The following is a 7,820-nucleotide window of genomic DNA, read 5'->3' on the forward strand; positions in this document are numbered from 1 at the left end:
TAATATGGGACAGTAACTTGCCTCTCATGGAGAAACAATTTTTTAATGTGTGTAGCACTTTGGTAAATGTGCTTTGCCTGAGTTATTTGAAGTGGTGTTCTTACTGTACTAATGGAATGCTGCATCTTGATAAACTACTTTACCTGTCGCTTTGCAGGCTCTCGGCAGGCTTTGCCTCATTATAGTATCCTTGGTTTCCTGCGACATGCATTTTATGTTGTTAGTTAAAATAATAATAAGCCCTAATATTTTTATACCAATTATTTCTCAGTGAGTACTCTAGCTCAATGAGGGCAGAGAAATGAAAGTCTCTTTTAGGGTAATGTATGGAATGTAAGGCCTTGTTGTGGAACAAGGAAAGTGTGTATGGCAGTGACCTTAAAGGGGTTAAAACTGAGACTAGAACTAGAGCCCCCTCTTTTCAGCTCTGTGCACGCTCTGCTTCCTCTCAAGACTGAGAGGACTTGTTCCATAAAGCTTGGGTTTTTTCTTTGTTATAACAGATTAATTTTTGTTATTGTTGCTTAACTTTTACCATTTATCATTGTTGTGTAACTATCCTAGCATTTAAGAAATAAAGGAGAATATAATGGAGTTTCAAGTTAAGGTTGATTTTATTTCTTGCTCTTTGGAGATGCTATCTAAGCTATTAGCCAGCATTAGCTAATTCTTCCCAATAGCTGTGCAGTGTGTTTCATCCCGGAGCATCCTAAAGTGCTTGACAGAGTGCAGATTGGATGCAATAAGTTATTCCAGTGATTTCAGTATGGTTTCCACATGGGACATCATCATTTGACTTGGTCATGGGGCCCACAGACAAGTTTTAGCTCTCCAAAAGTGTTGTATAATGAACAGAACTGTGGCTGTAGATGGAGTTCAAACCATCTATCAGAGATGAAGGCTGGCAGCTCCTTCATAGCACATAATTCTGCAGGTCCAGAAGGGAAGATAACATATCCTGCTGGAATAGTTAACTGCACAGTTTTATACTTTGCTCCCAGCCCAAATTCCTCTTTTCGTTGCAGAACTAACACCTTGCAAAGTTCCTGCTGCACATTCTGCTCTTGGAGGGCTTCCACCCACTGAGCAGTATCCCAGCTGGCGTGACAGAGTTCTTCCAGGGACACTGGTGGAAACAGCTTGTATTGCTGCTTGGATGGACAGTGCAGGGTGCAGGTGCAAGAGTTTGAAGGATCAAAGCAGGAAATGAAACTAAAAAGTGGTAAAGAAGTGTATTTAGCAAACTAGATTATTGACCAGCTTGTCTAGCTCTGGTGAAAGTATTATCTTCTCTCTTACCCAGTTGGAGATCATACTACAGCCAGTCTCCTGCCATTTCATACCATCTCTTCACTGGGGTGAATTGCCCTGTGATGGCTGCTTGTGCTTTCTCAGATAACCAGAGAGGAAAAAAAGCCAAACAGGTTAAAAGGGTTGGGAGATGAAGACGGTGAGAAGTGGATGGGGAGTAGTTTCTTCTCGTTGGACTCTGCTGTTGCTGAGAATGAATGATGAGTTCTTGAGCAGGTGGAGCCAGGGGCCATGTACAATAAAGATCTCATCCAAAGTACCCTTTCTGGTACTGTTGTGGGACTTTACTGGTCAGTCGCTGCTATAACCTGTAAGTGAGATTCTTCAGGGTGAGGAGAAGCCAAATTTGAACTACTGAAAAAGAGATACTTTGGGCAAAGTGAGATCATCCTGGAGCTGGTGCCAGTCCCACGGGGAACATCTGACTCAACAGCATTTTTCTAAGATTTAAACTTTTTTTTTTTCCTTAAATGCCACAGGCAAACTAGAGCACCATGTGATAAAAAAAAGTCTTCAAATTATGCTGTCCATGCTGGGAGCCAGAGATACCACCATTTTGCTGGACTGAGGTGACACGTACTGGATTGGATTTGTATATTTGTTCTTTGTTGGGGGAATATGGAGCTTGAGTGGAGTTTTTCTGAGGGCTTCAGAAATACAAATGCAGTGTTTGCAGGCCTGCTTATTTGTACCTGCCTGATACTATGCATGTACAAATTGGCTGGTTCCCTCTTGAACCCAATGTGCCTTTTTTTTTTTCCTACCATGGGGGAGCCTGCAAAAAAGGCAGCTGCAATTACGCACTTATCTTGAAGAGTGAGGTCTTACTGCATAGCCTTAGCTAGTGCTGGGTGTCGTTAATGCTTTAAGCCCTGTTCCTTTCTGGTGGTACACTGGGTCTCTGCCGGCAGACTCCAGCCAACAACTCCACTGTTGGTTATTTGTTGCTGGGGCATCTTATTACTCTTCTCTGTCTCTGTAGACAATGGGTCTGATTTTCCAGGAAAGTAGATGGGAACGAGGAAAAGCTAATTTAGCAACCACAGGGCCTGCTTTGCAGACCATAGAAATTAAATGTTTTCGTTGTCTTCAACTTGACTGAAATGAAGTCCAGATTGTCCCCATTTCCTTTCTGTCTCCCAGTCTGGGGAGAGTCTTACCGGTGGAGATGGACTTGCTAGTCATTAACAGAACCAATTTCTGAGGGGAAGAAGAAACACTGGGAACCTGAGAGAAGTAGGATAAAGATCTGAATAGACATTCCTAGGCAAAAAACTCCACTGTTTCCTAGAGGTCAAGTTTTTAAACGTTTATATGGCCCTCTGCAGATCAGCTGCTCTGAAGACAATTGCTGCAGGGAAGTTTTTCAAGTGTGGCTCCCCCCTTTTAAAAATGTGCTGCAGCTGCTAAGAAGAGGTAGGAGAACCAGAAAATGGCTGAGGAAAGAAAATAGATTGAGTCATGATGAGTAGGAGCCGGGATTGACCCATTAAACTCATTGATGAGGTGTGCATCGCATGATGGCACTGCCAAAAGTGTGTGTGTGCAATAGGGACTGGTTCTCCATGACTGATGCTAAGACGACTCTAGAAAAAGTGTGGGAGTGCTGAGTTTTCATAGCTGGAGTACTGATGTTCTAACCCACAGTGTTTTGTGGATGTGGTTCAGCAACAAGGGAGATCTTGCCTGGAAGGCATCGCTTCTTCCCTTCACAGTCAGAGCTTTTTGCCCAGACAACAGAGGGTCTCATGAAAATTTCCCTCTGAAGACCCATCTACAGCAAACGCATGATGGAGAAAGAGGTACTTCATCAAAAACAGCTTGATGTCACTCAGCGATTTGAAGTGCTCAACCTGTTGCCTTTTGCAATAACGTTTCACGTCTTTGCAGACTCATCTCCACTGTTTTGATTGTTGCTTTAAAGTTGAGTTCCAAGACAGAAGTTAGCAGCATTTCTGCAGCAGGGGTAGGGAGGTTGATGCCATTCTGTATGAGTACCTGATTTTCACTTGAAGTTTGCTGTTGCTGGGAGACCTTGAAAGGACAGGAACATAGTTTGTTCAGTGTGGTAATTCTTCCATCACTACAGGATCACACTGAGATGCATCAGACTTTTGGTAGCAGTAACTGAACAGTCGTCAATAGACTCAAGTTAGATGAAAGAGACTGAAATTGGAGGAGACACTCTTCATTCCTATGAATCCCATAAGTTGTGTGCATCTGCTAACAACGTTGATTAATGTTTTCCATTACATTCTTCTCATTTCTTTTTAGCGGTCCCTGTGGAGCACCAACATGAATGTTGCCCTCTATTCTTCTCTCCCCCCCGCCCCCCCCGCGAAGTACACAGTGCCTCATTCCTACAGACCTGTGGGGCAATATCCCTCCATAACAGACATTCCTCAGATAAGAGGGTTTTAGGAAATGTCACTGAAAATACCCTCTGTCATTTCCCCCCAGGTTTATTTGTATTTGAATCCAGTGGCAATGGAAGCCCTGGGGAGCTTTGCCCAGGAGGCTGGGAGCAGATTGCTGGACTGCAAGTCTTTTGCCTCCCTCTAGTGTTTGATGTCTTTATTTTCTTGTAAACTATCGGGACTGAGTTCTGCCATGACCTGACTGTGCCCAGGGTCCGCTGCACAGACAGGAAGAATAAAAGGAAAAAAACCTTGCAGACCTTTTAGACCAGAACCATGAGTAGTGTAAACTGACTTGGATTGCATCCTGCTGACGTACCAGCTTGGGAGCCAGCCTACAGCATCTTAGTTTTAAGCATGTCCAAACTGTGTGGTTGCAGTTATATCTTTCTGCTGCTCTTTCTCTTTTAGGATCGTTTCCATATTTAGTTCTTATTCTGCATTGATGCTAATCTTGCCTGTGTGAATTGGTAGAATGAGATGGAATCTTTGCCCCAGAGGTGAAGAGCAGCTGTATAACTTGCCTTTTTGAATGTGCTGAAAACAGTTCCTGTGTGGTTCGTTCAGACACCAGCTTTTGATACATCCCTTCAATGATACAAGCCCAAAATCCATTTCTCTTTTTATGTTTAAACAATGGTGATTTTGGGGGAAAATCCTTAAGTGAAGGAATATATAATGAGGAATAATAAGGATTAGTCCCACTGATGGGACTCAATACTTTGGCAACCCGGATTTTGTGTTTCTAGGTCACTACTGTGATTCCAATCTGGAAGGAATCTTCCCTGGCTAATGGGTGTCATCAGTTTAGTTTCTAATACATCCGTGCTACTTGTAGGTGCCATCAGTCCTACAAGTGGTGTGGAGAGCTGGCAGTAAATGATGGCAAGCTTGCAGTGATGCTAACCGCATTGATCCTGCTGTATTGCTGAAACAAATGAAAACAGAAGTCTTCATTTCCCAGGGTTGACTATCCAAATGAAAGTACTCATAGTCAAACCTGATTTTGTTGACATGAGTGGCAAAACTGCGACTGACTCTTGAGAAGAAATAATCCTCCAGGTAAAAGATGATTTTGTTCTTTTACAAACACATTCTGGCAGGTGGATTAAAAATACCCATGAAATCTCAGAGTGGGTCCCAAGTCACAGCTTTGGTGTGAGAGTGCTCAGAGCTGTGGTTTTCTTGTTGTCGTATCTCTTTAAACAAATACTTATTTACTAAGCACCCAGAGTGTGATGAGCTTTTTGAATTCACTGAGACAAGCAACAACTATCACTATAATTCAGAGGATGGCTTTTTTAAAAGGGCTTGCTTATTCTCTGTGTGGTAATGAAGTGCATTGCTGTATAAATGAAGAAAAGGGTGAGCGGCTTTTATGCCTCAGGACACTATCTGCTCCCTGCAGGGGTCAGCAAGACTATTTGCTCTATCACGGAGAGCACAGCACTAATAGCAAGATATTTTATGCCTTATATTTATTTTCCACTGAAGTGTTAAGGCCTGAACTCCGCAAGAAGCAAGATACCAGCCCTGATGGACCAGCGGTTTGCTAAGGTGGTGTATTCTGCGTTCCTACATCTGCTCTTTAATTGGATTAGCTTGTGGTTTGACTGTAACATGAAAGTGGGTTATCTCCTCTCTTCTGTGCTTTATGGGGACACAGAAAGCTTTTTGTGAGTCATAGATCCAGTCTTATCAAGTCTGTTCCAAGGTAGTCATCTGACAATTACACAACTCATTATATTTGCAGTTGTCAAAAGTAAAAGCAAAGCTAATAGAGCGAGAACAGAGCTCTCTGCAGATTTAGTCTTTGTGTGGATACCACCTGGGTCTCTGAGGAATTCAGGAGGTCATTAAGTATGAACTGAGGAGACCAAAGGGTTGGATGTTAATATTTTACCTGAGTTTCATACCGCAAAAAGTACATAAAGCTCAGTATCTCAGAAAATATAGCTGGTACTAGAGTTACCTTATAGTCCTGCCAAAGGAAGCCTTCCCCATTCTTGCTCAGAGATTCTTGTGTGTGGTAGAACTGGTGGATTCATGGCATACTTTCCGTACCGAGTACTCAGGTGCTTGCAGAACCGTAGCATGTGTCTGTGCGCACACGCAGGACAGAAAGTTGAATGCATAGTTTTGCAGAAATCTTCAATACTTTATGCCTTACTCTATCAGAATTGCAAAATTGAAACTGAGAAACGACTAACAATCAGTGGCTACCACTCTTGGGAAGTAATCTTTGAAGTGTACGAAGTTGGTCATTCCTGACTTAAAACAGTACCAAATCACTAGTTCCATGATGAAGACTAAGGCCATACCTTTACTTTGCTGTTTATCTTACCTTGTTTTTTGATCATATAGGTATTCAGGTTTAGCAGTGATGAGTGGTATGAATGTCAGCAGATGAGCAAATCAGTGGAGTTCGAGAACCCCAGTGAATGTGATTTTGTAATTGCTTCACTGTGCTCGAAATGACAGCAGACAGTTGATGATGTTTTGGTTTCTCAATATTGTTAAATCTTGTTGAGTTGTGGATTAACAGTGCCATTGGTAGAGAGGTACCCAGATCTGGCTCTGTGTGGGAGAATTTGGCTCTGGAAGCGGTATCGCAGCGTTCATGTGGTCGTGTGCTGGTGGGAACTAGTAATGATTAAACTTTCAGAAAACTGAAAATAATAAATAGCAGTGTTAACAGACCTTTTGGCAGCCTCTAGCAAAATTGGCTCCTCTGTTTCATGCTAGTAGAGAAATCATTCCAGTGCCACAGGTAATTCAGTCACTGAGCTGTGATTTACCCCTTCACAGGAAGCAGCTGAATATTGTGAGGAGCGTCCTCTTTCTTTGAAAGTGAAAGAGAATGTCATTAGCTTGGGATTTTCCCGAAGAAGTATTTTTAATGAACAAAAGATTCCTTGAGACCTAAGCACACTGTTCTGAAATCTTCATTTTCTGGCTGTCATTTTTGGGGATTTCTAGAAAGAAAGGTGAACTCTTCCCAAATACATCACCTGCAAAACATGGCGCTGTAAAGATTTTTCTCTGGACTCTGTGCTCCAAAACATACCTATCTCACCCGGCGGCATTGAACAGCGACTCGTGCTGTTCTGTGAAATTCAAGTGATGATAGGTCTAAAGCTTGCTCCGTGCCAAGCACTTCAATGGGCTCTGTGCCCAACAGGCTTCCACTGAAGCAGCTATTAAAAGCAATTTCTTCTGAGTCACGCATGTGTCTCTGCTCTCTTATTAGCATAACCTGCGGAGAAGCCAACTGCACTGTGGAAAATTTCATGATCTGCAGAGAATCCGTGAGCTCATTGCTTAAACAGAACCCATCTCAATCCTCAAAGGGCACAAACCTTTCTTGAAACACAAAGGGCACCGGTCTGCCGGGGAAGGGGAGTCCGAATTCTTGAGATACCTGAAGTGCAGTAGTCTGCCTGCCATTATAATGTTGGGAGTTACGTTAGTCCGTTCTCTGCCCTGCCCATCGCATATAAATACCCTGGAGAGAATGTGTCTTGCATCTTGTAGAGACTGCTGAGTTAGAACAGAAAGCTTTACTAACCGGGTACATGTATGGTAACGTTCCTCCCTTTTCCTGCTGCCACGTGGATAAGGACACTGGCCACCTTTGTACAATGCCTAGGTGGCTGTAGCTGGAAAGTGTTTACTAATTCCTAGAAGGAGAAAATAAGGAGAGAGCTGCGAGGGGACTAACAGCGTTTATACGACCCTTTGGGAATGTTTACTGGGACGGCAAGTGTTTTTCTTAGGCCAAAGACTGTGGTGCTTACACAAACGGAGCATCTCGTGTGCGTTGCACTCGGATAAATCACCGCCAGCATCAGAAGTACCCGAAGTAGCATTTGTGCACCTAAGCAGGTTGAACGGGAAAGAACGATTTTCACGGCAGGGAGCGAGCACGTAGCACCTTCGCTCTTGCTAGTTGTTCCCTGGGAAAGGACGGGACCGGCGCGATGCGGTTGCTAGAATCGGCGCTGCCGGCTCTCCCGGAGAGGCGCGAAGCGGCGGGGGTGCTCCTCCCCGCCCGCTTGCTAACCGCAGGTTCCCAGGCATGGCGTCCCGCCT

The sequence above is a fragment of the Pygoscelis adeliae genome, unplaced genomic scaffold (assembly GCF_000699105.1).
Source record: "Pygoscelis adeliae isolate BGI_AS28 unplaced genomic scaffold, ASM69910v1 Scaffold36, whole genome shotgun sequence".
Taxonomy (NCBI): domain Eukaryota; kingdom Metazoa; phylum Chordata; class Aves; order Sphenisciformes; family Spheniscidae; genus Pygoscelis; species Pygoscelis adeliae.